This window comes from Mesoplodon densirostris, chromosome 12, assembly GCF_025265405.1.
Source record: "Mesoplodon densirostris isolate mMesDen1 chromosome 12, mMesDen1 primary haplotype, whole genome shotgun sequence".
NCBI classification, from domain to species: Eukaryota; Metazoa; Chordata; class Mammalia; order Artiodactyla; family Ziphiidae; genus Mesoplodon; species Mesoplodon densirostris.
In genome coordinates this window covers 48033973-48050155 of record NC_082672.1, presented here as the reverse complement: position 1 = coordinate 48050155, position 16183 = coordinate 48033973, and positions in this window count along the sequence as shown.

The following is a 16183-nucleotide window of genomic DNA, read 5'->3' as shown; positions in this document are numbered from 1 at the left end:
TTATGTGGTCCTGATAGTTTGCAGTAAAGTGGGTGGAAAAGGGATTCCTGGGCTGGAGCCGGAGGCGGATGCTCTCAGATGGCAGAGGGGGAGGGCACCCACTTTCTTGGGCCGCGTTTCTCATTTTCTAGAGACAGGCTGCTGCGCTCTTTGTGCTCATACCTTCCCTGGAGACTGGCTGGCCACCCTCTTCCCCCTGACAGTCCTCACCCAGAGGGCTTGGGAGAAGAATATCTTTCACTGCAGCACTGGAAAATGACTTCATTACTCAAATGCATGAACTTTTATTTACAAAGAACATCTTGTTTTCGTCCTAAAGAGGTGCTTTGTAAGGGGCCCGGAACAAGGCTTGCAGTGTATGAGCCTGTCAAATATACTGCCCACAGCTCCGACCTCTTCCTCTTGGCCTGTAATCTCATTCCTACTACATCTGTCTGTCATGTAACCTTTCCAAGGCTTCGGGGTGAAGTTGAGCTACAATTATGTGGGGTACCCATGTGGATGGGTCAGTGGCCACTACAGCTGATAGATACCTTTGCATTCATTGGCTTCATAAGGAGCTTTAAACATTCCCACAAGACCCAAACATGTTTTAAAAAGGATTAAGTGAGACAACCATAGAATAACACTTAAGTTTCTAGGTGTTTGAAATCACTCACAATCATGCAACTAAGCATTTCAATAAAGTCTAATCATTAGCTCTATTTATAGGACAAAAATCGTTTTATCTAAGGATAAACAAAGCAGCCATTTATTTTGCACCTACAATATGCCAGATACTTTGCATGTGTTATTAGCAAGCCTCATAGCATTTTTGCAAAATAGGACTATTATTTCCTTTTTATAGAATTAAAAAGGGAGGTTCTGAGAGACTAAGACATTTGCCCAAGTCACACAGCTGCTAGAAAGCTGGCCCCACTCCTCACTGATTCCAAAACTATCTTGCACATTTACACCACACTGAAACTCACGAAATAAAGGCCACAAATTCAGAGATAGAAGAGATTGCACTAAAAAAATCACAAAAATTCCAATTTTTTGAGTACCTTCTAGGTGCCAAAAAGTTTGCATAAATTATCTCATTTCCCTCTTCACTATAATGAGATAGGTGTTGTTATACACATTTGGTAATGGGTATGTGGTAAAAGTACTACTAAAACAGGTAAATCTGATGCTAAGGTCATTGGTGTTTTCAACAACAAATTGGTATAATACAAAAGTGCCAAAGCTGGAAGAAACAAAAAGTTTTCATATTTCCCAAAGCATCTGTAATGTTTTCAATTCAATATATAAAAATAGTATTGCAGCGAACCATTAAGCTAAATTATGATCATCTTCTTCCACATAAACTGGTTAACCCACTAAACTAAGTAAAAGAACTTAAAAATATATGTTTGGTTTGGTTGGTTCTTCAAGAGACTTACATTGGGAGACAAGATGGCCAGACTCTGAAGAGGAAAAAATGATGCTCAAATATCCTGTCCTACTCTCATTATTAAAAAACTTTAAATAATAATTAATAATAACAATAATGATTTAGGTACGTACTATATTCTGACTTCAGATATAGACCTCATCAGTACACAAAAGTTGTTCACATTTGCTTCCTGATGGATTATGTCCTGTTCTTCGTTAAATGTCAATTAATCGCACACTTTTTATTTGACCCAGGGCCTCTTTTCCCTGCTTGCCAGGCAGTGTCAGGTTCTATAAGAGGCCTGAGCAGTGGGGGTAGGAGTGCATTTATTCAAGACCTATGAACTTTTTGATTAAATATATGTTTCTAACTCTTCCTCCTCATCTTTCTGCAGATAGTATTATTATTTTTGAGGCAAAACAGCAATATACACAAGAAGCACGGGTTTGTATGAAATAAAATAGGCTGCAAATCCTAAGTCTGTTTACAGTGGTTCTGGAAGAACTTAGTCTATCTGGGTGTCAGTTTCCTCATCTGTAAAATGGGATAATGATGCCTCTTTCATGAGTAGTAAATGAAATAATGTGAATAAAGCATTAACACAGCCTGGCGTATAGCCAACTGCTCAATATTTACTATTTAACTAACTGTATTTTACAGTCTTAAAACACAGAATCATTATTTTTAAAGAAAAAAAATAAGCATGTTTATTTATCCTGTGACTTGGGTAACCTCCTATTTGCTGAGAATAGCCATTCACATTTCTGGCTGCTACTTGGGACTTCCTTGTATTAACCGTGAATGAGGCACTTTAGAGTGACAGAGCAGTCAGGCGAGGAGGGAGACTGGCTGACTATTTTATAGCAAGTTGGAAGGCACTAGAACAAAGGTAATCATCACCAAAGGGCCACCCCAAGACCATCAAAGGCCTGAGTGCGGGAGGATTTTATTCCTGCTAACACTACAACTGCAGAGTGTCTCCAGTATGGCTGCTTTCTTATCATGGCCCTCCTTCTCTCCCTCTCCAGGCATTCAGCAAGTACTTTCATGTCCACTCTCTCCTTTGGGACCCCCACCTACCCCATGATGGAAGGGGCACTGCTCCATCATTCCCAATGCACAGAAGAGAGCATGGCATTATCACAGGCTAAGAGGTTAAATGGCAAGGACACTAGGCCGGTTACTGCAGGGTGAGGGCCCCATGCCTTCTGACTCCCAGACCAATGCTTTCCCGACCAGACCAAGCTATTTTTAGTTCTGGCAGCAGCAGATCTGGTGATTTGGAGGCTTTATCAACAGAGGGTTCTGGAATTCTCTTCTGAGTCCCCTGCTGCAGTTATCAACACATCAAGGCTGCCCACTCCCTTCAGCACTTGGTTGTTGGGCCTGTCCACAGTGTCCAAGGATCTGGCAAGGGTGTTGTTAATGTATCCCATGTGCCCTTCTGCAAATAGAAAGTCGCGTCAGATGCTATTTAGGATTTTTAAGTGCTAATCTTGGACATAATTAGACAGGGGATTGTTGTGGGGACTGTGTACTAGTGACAATTTTCTGATGAGATTGGTCAGAGAAGCAAGATGCGCTATCCCTGCCATGAGGTGTCTAACTGATAATCAAGTGGCAGGAAAGTACGGAGGGAGATGGGGTCTCTTTTTCTGTTCACACTCCTCTCCTCTCTGGCCATGAGTCTCCTCTGTGAATGACTCTGGTGGGAGTTCAGGCCACCTGAGGAGGAGCAACAGCGAGAATGCTGGGAGAGGATACGTCTTCTAAAAGTGGTTCTTTGCCCATCAGTTTGTTCAGGCTTTTGTCCGGGGTTTGGGTAGTATGTGCTCCCTATGCTTTGTCTCCTGACGATGACACTTGTCACAGCCTCACCTGGCTTTTAGCATGTGCCACCTGCATCCTTTCCATCCATCCATCCAGTATTTATTTAATTAATTTATTCATTAATTCACTTATGCATTTATTCAATCAGCATTTATTGAACACTTCAGTATGGCATGTGAGATGCTGAAGGTAAAATAATAAAAACATGATCCTGACTCTCAAGGGGTTCAGAGTCTGGTGGGACAGACCATGAGTAGACCCTGTAAGCAGTGCAAAGTGATTAAACATGAATTGAAAGCAGAAGTCCAGACATGCTGGTAACTAAGTATCTAGAACAAGCCCTTTACTGCAGCTTGGCTAGGGAGTGTGGGAGAAGGCTCCAGAAGGGGGAAACTGTGTTGTCTTAACTGAGGGGAGGAGGGGAAGAATGGTGGTCCAGGGGGAAGCACTGTATGTGCAGAGGGACCGATGTGCCCCGATGCCACAGGAGGGTGAGAAGGCCGTGGGATTTCCAAAGGCTCTTTGAGCCTCCCTCTTCACAGCACATAGTGATGGCCTTCAGGGCTGTGAGACGGAGCCCGGTGAGAAGAAACAGCTTCCCCGCCTCCTACTGGTCTCTCACGGCCACAGCCACATAGGGATCCTCCAAAAATGCAGATCTGAAGGCTGGGGAGCTGTTCACAGTCCTACTCACGTCCTGATCAAAAGCCTGAGAAAACTACTGGGAGGAAGAACAACTTTTTTAAAAATAAAAAAAATTTTTTAATTTCATTGTGGTGAGAACACAACAGGAGACCTACCCTCTTAACCAGTTTTGAAGGGTACAATGTGGTATTTTATCTACAGGGAAGAACCACTTTTAAAAGCTCCATCCTCTCCCAGCACTCTCGCTGTTGCTCCTCCTCAGGTGGCCTGAACTCTCACCAGAACCTTTCGGAGACGTGTGGCCAGAGAGGAGTGCAAGCAGAAGAAGACCCCATCTCCCACCTTAACTTCCTGCCACTTGACGGTCAGCTGGAGACCTTGTGGTAGGGGAGAGCTCATGCTTGCTTCTCTGACCAATCTCATCATAAAATTGTGATCGTTTTTTTTTTTTTTTTGCGGTACGCGGGCCTCTCACTGCCGTGGCCTCTCCCGTTGTGCAGCACAGGCTCCGGACGCGCAGGCTCAGCGGCCATGGCTCATGGGCCTAGCCGCTCCGCGGCATGTGGGATCTTCCCGGACCAGGGCACGAACCCGTGTCCTCTGCATCGGCAGGCAGACTCTCAGCCACTGCGCCACCAGGGAAGCCCTTTTTTTTAAGTGAAAAAATTTAAGCCCAGGAACGACAGGCTCATATTTTCATTTAAAGAATTTAAAAAGTACCAAATATAATAATTACGGTAAAATAGGAAATTACAGCTATCACACAAGAAGGAAGTGAGGGGCACCAGGAATCATACCACTCTGGGGCAATGACTGGCAACACTGAAAATGTTTGGGTGTAAATACCTTCAGGCTTTTGCTACATCTATGTTAACGGATTCCATCTATTTTTATATTTTATGTATTCTATTATAAATACATATATTTTTGTACATGTAAAATATATTTTAATATATATCCATTTTACAGATTCCATCTCCTTTTTTCTTGCAGAAATGAATCAAACTGTATATAATATTTTAAACTTTTTCTCCATGCCACTGTAACTCCAGTGTCACTGTTACTGTGAATAGCTCACAGTGTTCGGATTGGCATTTTGGGAGGATTGGCTAGTGTGGATAAGGGCAGTGCTGAGGGGCCAGTAGGAGGTTGGGAAGCCCTTTCTTCTTACACTGGCTCTGTCAGCTCCAAGGGCAGGGACTGTACCGGTGAAGAGGGGGCTCAGAGAGCATTTAGGAATAATAACAGAAATGAGGATGTTCTGATCCAAGTCGTTCATCCTGATGGAGAAAGGGTGAAACCAACAGGTGAGAGAGAATGGTCCTAATGAGGATTATCAACTGCCTCAGCTGTGACCTTCCTTTAGGTCTGCTGGAATAATTACTTCATCAGGCTAAAGGGAAGTGATGGATGCTCTGTGGTAATGTAATCAACTGAGTACAGAGGCATCAGCATCCGTTAACTCAGTGATGAGATCGGTAGTAAATAGGAGCACCTAGGACTTGGTAATGAAATGATACAATTAAGGAGAATTGGGCAACATTCAAAAGAGGAGGTCTGAAAAACGGGCTTTTTGTGTCCTTGCACACACCCCACCCCCAGCACCACAAAAGGAGGAGAAGATTCTTTAAGAGAAGGCTTGCTGTCACCATGGTGGGCATATAAGCAGGGCGGGGGGCTAAAATATGTTCTAACCTGCTTTGTATGAGCAGCTGCAGACCAGGCTGTAAGATGCTAATCAGAAGCTCCACAGTCTAGCTCTGCATCCCTTGCATTATCCTCTAGAAAACGCATACTGGACATGCTCACTTTGGGAAATCAACTGACTTTGGAAACAATATTTCAGAATAGGGAGCACATAACCATAACAATGCCTTATATTTGCACGGTGCCTTATAGTTTGGAGTTGAAGTACAGTTACTGCTCCTCTAACAAGTGAGAAACTGATCCGATTCTAAAAGTTCAACTGTACAGATTCTGACCTTTAGAAGAAAGATTCTCAAGTCACTGTCCACCACATCCCTTAGGTGGTCTACAGACCCTGAATATTTAACACTCTAAATAAGATTTATTCATCACCCATTCATTCAACAAATATTTTCTGAGTTTCTACTTTGCCATTGGCACTTTTATAGGCTTTGGGAAAGAGCAAAGGAGAAATCAGATAAAAATTTCTGCCTTCATGAAGTTTACATTCTAACTGAGGCACGGGTAGAAGAAAGAATAAACAAGCAAGAGAAATATGTATGCATGGAATACATTCTGTCAAATGGTAAGTGCTATGGAGAAAAATGAAGTTGCTGTGGGATAGAGAGTGAAGGCTGCAGAGGGGGAAGGTGCTGGCCTTGTTGAGGAAGAGGCTAGAATGAAGTGATGGAGGTAAAGAGTAGTTGGAGACAGTGTCAGAAAGGCAGGGGGCCACTGGGGTGGGTTATGTAGGACCTTTGAGATCATTGTAACAACTCTGGCTTCTGTCCTGAGTGAGATGGGAAGTATTTGGATATTCTTTGCACACAAGTGATATGATTTGACTTATTTTGTCTGCCATGTGGGAAATAGACTTTAGGGAAAGAGATGAGGGAGGAAGTAGGGAGACTATCCCGAGGCTCTTGCAATAATACAGGTGAGAGTTGACGATGGCTTGGTCCACAATGTTAGCAATCGATGTAAGAAGCCTTCAAATTCTGGATTTATTTTGAATGTAGAACCAATGACATTTGCTGGATATGAAGAATGAGAGTGAGAAAGGACTCAAAGCTGAAGTCCATGTTGTTTGGCCTGAACAGACTTAAATGATTGATTTGCCATTACTAACATGGGAAGGAAAATTGGAGGTGCAAGTTGGCAATGGAGATGATGAAGAGTTTAGTTTTGGACAAGTTTTTTTTGAGATGCTTCTTAGATTGGATTCTTACACTGTATTCCTTCCTTTTTTAAAATGCTTGTTTTTAAAACATTATAAATTCATAATACATAATGCATCAGGCACAAACTATCTTTTTACTTGGGATCTACAAAGCACTGTGTGTAATACTGTAGATAATACTATGGGATGACCTTACAGTCTAGTAAGGGAGGTTTGTAGCATGTGGGTAACATCAGGTGGTCAAGATGGGCATAAATCCATTGCTTTAAGCAGGAAGGGACCCCTTTGAGCTCAATAAGAAAAGAAGGTATTATAGATTTGAGCTGAATCTCCACACAGGTATAGGAATTAGATATGGAAAGACTGGTGGGGGAAGGGCATGGAGAAGGGAATGTTATGCAAGTGGAACAGCATAGACACAGGAATAGGAGAGTGAAAATACATGCACATTCAGGCAAGGGCAGACTGGTTGAGTCATTGTGAAGAGTTTTTTCTGGGTGAATAATGGGAGATAATATGGTATGGATAGGTATGGAGCTGATTACTAGTTTACTACTAGAAGAGAGTGAGAGGCTCACAGAGGGGTTAATCAAATAACCATGTGGAGAGAGCACTGAAGTGGAGAGACTAGAGCCTGGGGGACCAGTTGGGAGACTGTTGCAATAGCAGCTTAGGCCTCAGCTGACAAATAGAATAATGTTTATGAACTGTCACTGTGTCCCCCAAACACAACTCCCCATTCTTGGGCCAATCTGGTTGCATCACAGACATCTCAATTTGTAAAACCAATATTTCCTTGAAACTGAGGTGAGTTTTAGCTTGAATAGAGTCAGCCCCCTGCCCCTGCCCCCCCCCCACACCTATCCTTGGAGGGAATGGATAGGCCAGAAAGAAAGCAATGTTTGAAACTTGTGTTTCTCAGCCAGCACACACCATCATGAGTTTGCCAAGCCAGTGGAAGGTGTTGCTTGACAATAATTCCTTGAGATAGCTTCTATCCATCATATGCATCATCCTTAAGTAAAGTTGATTAATTACTGGCCCTGGGTTTACTTTGACTATTTTGACTACTTCCAAATGGCCACTAATGGTTTTCTCCCTTCCTCTCTCTTTCCTTCTTTTCTTCTTCTCCTTTTTTAGTCCCCATTTGCTTTCTCGAAAGTCCCACACTGTCTTAAATTATATTTATCTCAAGCTAAGTACATATTTCCTTTATTTAATAAAAAGATAATCTTTCATATTAAATCAGCTCCCAAAACCTCTTTTCTTTTTAATAATTAAAGAAGGATATGTAAAAACAAACAATTATGATATTTGGGATTGTAGTTCGTGTAGTTTCTTACTAATAAAGTGACCCATCAACATAGGTTCTCACCTTTAAGTACAGCCACATTTCTCTATTGGGATTTCGTTTTATTTATTTATTTATTTATTTATTTATTTGTTTGTTTATTTATGGCCACATTTGGTCTTAGTTGCAGCATGCGGGATCTTCAGTGAGGCATGTGGGATCTTTCATTGCGGCACGAGGGCTTCTCTCTAGTTGTGGCATGCAGGCTCCAGGGCACCTGGGCTCTGTAGTTGTGGCACATGGGTTCCAGAGCCCGTTGGCTCTGTAGTTTGTGGCACACAGACTCTCTAGTTGAGGCACATGAGCTTATTAGTTGTGGCACACAGGCTTAGTTGCCTGGTGGCATGTAGGATCTTAGTTACCTGGCAAGGGATCGAACTGGCGTCCCCTGCATTGGAAGGCAGATTCTTTACCACTGGACCACCAACGAAGTCCCTCTATTGGGATTTCTAAACTAGTTTTCACCCTCATATCGCTGGGACCCTAGAGATACTGATGAGACCTCTAGGAGACATTAAGAGAGCGCTTGGTAACTACTCTTCTTTTACTCCCCAGCACAGCACCTGTGCTAGTGTCTCATTGCTCTAGAGATGGGGTACTTGGTTCTGATCTAAATGATTCAGTGGAATCCCATTCCATCCTGGAGCATAATTATAGGGTCAGAGATAGTGATGTGACTGACACAGGCCAATCGTGTGGAAGGAGAGATGTGCTAGGGTCTTCTAGAAAGAGGCTTTCTCTTTTGTTTGGAGAGAGCCTCTAGAGGTGGGCAGCTCTTATCTCTTGCATATGGAAGAGGGACTTTTTTGCCTTTGCAGTCATTAGGAGTCCCAAGGGAAGCCACCTTTAGGAGAAACTGACCCCATGGAAGGCAGTGTGAGGAGAGGAAGAAAATGGGTCTTGGAAGAAGTTGTTCAGCTGTGAAATCAAACTGAACTCTAAACTTTAAAGTTTCATGGGCCAGGGAATACCTTTTATTGTCAATTTGAGTTAGATTTTCTGTTACTGAAAACCAAAAGGATTCTGATACAAGAACAGTAGGAATTTAAGAAATGTGATTTTGAAAAGGACTGTGATGAGTGTATCAGTGAGAAATAGGAGATGGCTGGCAGAGCCACTAACAGGGATGTTAGTCTTCTGGAAGGAGTCAACAGAAAAGCAAAACCTGTATATGCAATATATTGATTTTCTATGAGTTTGTCAGTTTGGAGACATTTATTAAAAGATAATTTAGACGTAGTTGTTAAAAACCCAGTCTACAGATTCAGATTGTCTGTTTTCCTCAATTTTCCTACTTGCCAGCTGTGTGATATTGGGATGTTATTTCATTCTCAAAGCCTCAGCTGCCACGTCTGTAAAATGGGGCGTGTACCAACCTCATAGAGTTTTTGTGAGGGTAAAATAAGATAATGCATATAAATTGCCCAGAATGATGCCTGGCACATAGTGAGCACTCAATAAACTTTAGCCACTATTATCATTACTACTAATATTAGTATTATTCCAGTTGTTACATGAATAATGTGTTCTGGAGTAAACTAGAAGACAGAGAGAGAGGTTGATGATAAAGTTAATAAAATTCTCTGTTGTCTATAGCAATTCAGTAAGTACTCACTTTTCTTTTAGTTATTTTAATATTCAGAAGCTATAGCTTAATTATAGATGCTTTATTATCAACATGGTATCTAATATTTGTTAACATTTTTCATGGAGGCTGCTACTCAGTCTATCACATGGCTGTGGTCTCATTATCAACCTAAGATAACATCTAGCCCTTCATTATAGGTCCCATCTTACTCCTTAGCACCATCCAGATAATTCATGGCTCCAACTACTCCGTCCTTAATTACTTAGCTCTTTCAGTCCAAAATGATTTTAGTATGAATCATGTCCTTACCTGACTCAGTCCTCTATTTGAATTTTCATTTGTAGACTCAGATATAGTAAAATTCCACAGGAATAAGTTCCTAGAAGTGAACAGGATTTTCTAGGAGACTGGACCATAATTTAGGGGACAGTTTCCTGTCTGGTATTCTCAGGCAGTCAAATTCAGAATCTATAATTACTAAAACATTTTAGAATTATGGCATTTTACATAGGTCTTCATTTCTCTTCATTTTGAGTATGCAGAATGCTGACACCTACAATGTCCCAAATAACTCTCCTGACAACTCCGTGGGGTAAGCATCATCATCCAACTTGAAACTGAGAGAAATGAAAACATCAGTGGGTAGCAGACCAAGACCCGAAGGCTGATTTTCAAGTTCCCAGCCTGGAGTGATCTCTTCCCATTCCACCGGGCTCCTGAAGTCATCAGTCTTTGACATTTTTAACTTGTACAACCCCAATTAAGTCATAGCTGAGCAGCAAGGACACAAAAATAACAGCATTCAAGATTGCTGTCCATCAGATTTTGAGAAACAGTTCACTTATTATTACTCTTAAATTAGTATTTATTAGAAAACAAAAATACCAATGAGAAAAAATTGATTATGGGATCAGCGAGAAGGAACATATGTTTGGAAGGAGACACATTTCATCATTAAACAGCTGAATAAAAATGAAGGCTTATTCTCTTTCTTTGTGAACTGGGATATCTGAGCACAGACAATTTAAGGACTGGGCTTATCACGGTTCTGGCTTGTATTCTAAGGGAAGAGATCTTCTGGGTGAAAATGATAATGTACTAAAGACCTTGAAATGAGCATTTCTTCCGGCTAGCTACTGAAGATGAGCCCGTGACATTTCTGTGCTTAATTCAGCGAGATTGCCTTTGGGAAAGGTTTAGTGTGATTTTTAACCTGGTGTTATGATGAGTGCTGACAAGCAGATCTGTAGAGGGCCTAGGGAAGAGCACATGGGGGAGAAGAGGCCCTGGCCTGGGGGCTGGAGACCTTGTGTTTCCACTCCAGGGCTGCCCCTCACTAGTCACAGTCTTGAGCTAGTCTCTTAAGCTCCCTGGCCTTCACTTCTTCCCTCTATAAAATAAAAAGTGAGACAGGATGAGCCTGGGGCCCCGCCCAGCTTCAGGGCTCCCATGTTCTAGAAAAGGACCTATCCCCAGATACTCTGACCATTCTGGCCATGGCCGGGAGCAGATGGATGGTTTAGAAAGCAAGGTTGAGAGCACTGTTCCATGGCCATTCCTGATGGAATAATAAAACCCAGGGTCTAGTCATTTGTCCCTGAAGCTATGTTTTAGGTACCTCAGGAAAGCCTGTAGACAGTTCATGTAATAAATCAAATGCAACAAAGGGGAGAGAAAGATGAGTTATTATTTTAAACTCTGCCAGATTCAGACCTGTAGACTAGAAAAGAAATAAGAGACCACAAAAGGAAAAGAATTAAAAAACATGTCTCCTGTCCTTAATTCACCCCTCTATTATACAGCCAGATACAACTGCCAGGATGTTTAGCCTTAATCAGCCACTGCCTTCATGAAGGGCTGAACTGCTAGCTAAACCTCTTCAAAGTGGTAGGTCAGGATCCACCTTGAGGATTCTGGGAACCAGCAGACATTTTGATTCACTGGCATGCTTTTATGTTTTATTAAGCAAGCAGGTATTGCCTTTACAATTGAAGCAACAGCTCCATCCACTTATCTACTCACATGACACTAGCATAGATGTGGTTCTTTGGATGAAAGTGGAACACTCCAGTGGCCTGTCACTCATTTGAGTCAGTCAATCTAAACTCCAGTCTGTCAGTCATCTTGCTGCTGTCTCCCATTTGGATACCATTATCCTAAGCTCAGAAAGAATTTTTCTCATTAGCTTACAAGTTCCAGCTCCTCATTCTGCTTCTTTATGTATTAATTGTTTGAAACATTTTTTTATCTGCCAGGACTCATCACCGTCTCCCCTCCCCAGCTTGCCCATTCTCCACTCACTTCCTGCCTCTGTGTCTTTATGTATTTATTGGCTGAAATATTTGTTATCTGCCAGGACTCATCACCATCTTGCCCATTCTCCACTCACTGCCTGCCTCTGCTCCAGCTTACAGACTGCCTGGCCTTGACGCAGAATGCCACAGTGTAGCATAGACTCTACACATTTCCTCCCTCTTAACTTTATCAGAGCCCTCACAAATGCCTGGCAATCCATTTATTCATCTGTTTCGAGTTATTTTTGCATATTTTTAGAGGCTGTTGTACTGGACTGGCATCGTAGCTCACAAAAATGTGTGTTTTTTGGCAAATCCTTATGTAAAATGGGTGGTTAGATTGAATCGTCTCCAAGGCCTCCCCAGCTCTAGAACCGAGTCCATGTTCTGAACCTTCTCAACCTTTTTCAGATGCCAGTCACCACTGCCCTCACTCTTAGGGATGACACTGGCTCCTACTTTATTGAGCAACATGATTGGGTTCCCTATTTTTTCCTCCTTTCTGTAATGTTGCCATGGTTCACTACCTTCTTTCAGGAAGAGGGGGGTTTGACCCTCTTCAAGGCTAACCCATTCTATTGCACTTGTCTTCCCTTTTCTCCAGTGATTTTATATCTTTTATTGACATATTAAAATTATGAAAGAAATCTATGTTTGAACTTAAGAATTTAAGAATACAGAAGTAATTAAAAGTATATGTACTTACTTCTCTTGCTCCACTTCTCATCCAATCCTACTCTCCAAATATAACTAATTTCCTGAGTAGTCTTCCAGAATTTTTTGCTATGCACATGCAAACCTATACATATATATTTTAAGCATATATATGTATATATAAAACAAATGTGAATCTTTTCACATTTTACTTGTTATTCTGCAACATGTTTTTAAAACTCAACATTCCATTTATCAAGTATTTATTGAGCACCTACTCTGGGTCAAGCTCTATGCTAGGGCATGGATATACAAGCTGAGAAAACATACATAGTTCTTGCTCCAGTAGAGCTTACGGTGCGGTGGAAAAATACTGAGCTTCATTCCATTTCAGTATATATATATTTTGCTCATTGTTTCTAATGGCTGTGTGGTATCCTATACAAGAGGTCTACCGTGATTTATTTAAATGTTTCTTTATTGAAGGGCATTTAGGTTCTCCATTTCTTGCTATTACAATTAGTATTATAATGAATATCCTTGCATACCTGCTTTAGTTTTTCTGTGGGTCAGAATCATATTAGTGAAATTGCTGGGTTGAAGGGTATGCACACATATAATTTTGACAGATATTGTCACATTGCTCTCTAAAAAGACTTTATCAATTTATCTTCTGTCAACAGCAATCAGACTTCTGACCTCAGTCCTCCAGCTTCTTTGAAATGTTACTTTATCAACTATCTCCCTTTTAACTTACATCTGGAGTCACTTCCTTTGCCTACAAAAAAGCTTAGGCCATCCTACATCTTAAAAATGTGAATATTCCCTGTATTCTCTTTCTTAAGTTACCAACCTATCTTTCTCATTCCTTTCATCACTGACATACTAAGTCAGTGTTCCTTGGCCATACGTTCCTCGGTACCCCTTCAACTCTTCGTCTTTTTTATAAGGCTTAGGTTCTCACCATAACACCATCCCTGTTCTCTAGAAGGTCCTCAGTCACCTCAGATCACATCATTCAATGACCTTATTATCTCTGGTCTTCATCTTTTCAGTCTCTGGGTGACATTTCTTCCTTGTTAAGACTGTCTCCTCTTCTTGCTTCTAAAGGAACATACATCTCTTGTTCTCTTCTAAACTCTCTGATTAGACTCCCTAAATACAGTGAGACGTTCTGCCTTTGGCACTCTTTCCTCTCTTTTATCAGTTCCTTCCCAATTTAATCTATTGCCCTGGCTTTAATCGTTGCTTCTGTGTATGACTATGAAATCTTCATCTCTGGTCAGGGCCATTCTAGTAAGCTCTAGTCCTGAATTTCCAACTGGTGGACAGTTATACCCCAAAAGGGATCTTCACATCAAACTTAGCATGCTCAGAATGGAACTCCTCATTCTGCCACACCTGAAAACTTTTTTTTTTTTGGTGGTGGGGGGTGGTACGCGGGCCTCTCACCATTGTGGCCTCTCCCCTTGCAGAGCACAGGCTCCGGACGCGCAGGCTCAGCATCCATGGCTCACGGGCCCAGTCGCTCCACGGCACATGGGATCTTCCCGGACCGGGGCACGAACCCGTGTCCTCTGCATCGGCAGGTGGACTCTCCACCACTGCGCCACCAGGGAAGCCCTGCAAACTTCTTCATGCTTCCTGTCTTATTAAAAGAACCATCATTTTTCCAATCAGCCAGGCTCAACGTGTAAACACAATTTTTACTACTGTCTCCTTTTTGAACCTCATTTCCTATCTATTGCCAAGTCAATAGATTATACTAAAGCAGCATTTCACAAAGCAGCATCTTACAGATAATGGGATAAACAAGAGCTAAAAAAAAAAAACAAACAGCAATACTTCTCAGAGCCTTGTATTATGAGTCACTGGACCTATGCATTTCTCCACTTATTAGACAAAGGAACACTTCTTTTTTTGTGTGTGTGTGATAAATACATTTCTTTTCTTTCTTTTAAATTTATTTATTTTTGGCTGTGTCGGGTCTTCATTGCTGCGTGCGGGCTTTCTCTAGTTGTGGTGAGTGGGGGCTACTCTTCATTGCAGTGTGAAGGCTTCTCATTGCTGTGGCTTCTCTTGTTGCAGAGCGTGGGCTCTAGGCACATGGGCTTCAGTAGCTGTGGCACGCGGGCTCAGTAGTTGTGGCTCACGGGCTCTAGAGTGCAGGCTCAGTAGTTGTGGCTCACAGGCTTAGTTGCTCCACAGCATGTGGGATCTTCCTGGGCTTGAACCTGCGTCCCCTGCATTGGCAGATGGATTCTTAACTACTGCGCCACCAGGGAAGCCCCAAGGAATACTTCTTTTCAAAAGAAACCTATTGAGGAATCTTTGGAAGTAAAGGAATGCATTTTGGCAAATTCATGAGTAGAAAAAAGAAATCATTCTCTAAAAGAAGGGTTGTTTTTTTCTTTTTTTTCTGGTACGCGGGCCTCTCACTGTTGTGGCCTCTCCCGTTGCGGAGCACAGGCTCCGGATGCACAGGCTCTGGACGCACAGGCTCAGCGGCCATGGCTCACGAGCCCAGCCGCTCCACGGCATGTGGGATCCTCCCGGACCGGGGCACGAACCCATGTCCCCTGCATCGGCAGGGGGACTCTCAACCACTGCGCCACCAGGGAAGCCCTAAAAGAAGCGTTTTGATGTGTCATTTCACTGAATTCATTCAGGAGTAAGCTATATGTGAGGGCCAAGTTTGGTGAGAGCCATGCAGAACGGATGGTGAGCTTTTTGCCTGACATTGTTTCTGATTCCAGAAAGTAAACATTTGGCAGTTCATTGCAGGCAAGTTCCATATCAGTGTGAAAGTAATCAGAGATTCACACATTTTTTAAAATGGATAAAACAATTTCATACTTACTCCATATTACTCCGGCTCAAAATTCTTTGAAGTGGTCAGCAGACATCTCACTTTGTCTCTCATTTGGTCTTGCTTGGGTTTACAAAGAGTTGTCTTTTAAGTGGTATCTACTAATTTCCATGTATCTCCAAGTGGAAAAACTGTGCTATTATACTTAGCATTTTATAGAGGCCAAATTTATCAGTTTATTTGATAACAGATAAACAAATACATTACATTTTTCTTTAGGTCTTAGAACTGACTTTGGTTATAACTGCCCGAGCCTGTATGTAGCTCTGAAATTATGTTCCCATAACTATATTCACTGCTTTGCTAGCATAATTTTGTTTCTTTGCACATCAAAGAATATTTCCAGAATGTAATAACGATCAAAGTGTATGGAAACATGGAAAGTAAATATTTAATTTATGTGTTTCTATTTTTAAAAGATGAACAGTTTTATGCAATAGCTGTAAAATGTTTATTGCAAGTGACACATTTCTAGCTGTCAGTTTAGCTGCTGTACAGGGAGTGAGTATTCAAGGAAGGCAAGAAACTGAAAGCTCCTACTCCAACTGGCACAGACGATAGAGAAATTCAAGTTCTCCCATCACAAGAGGTCCAGAAGCAGGGGCTGTAGCCATAGGCACAGGGTGTGAGGGCTCCAGCTCTGCTTTTCTGCAAATCTTTTGGTTCTTC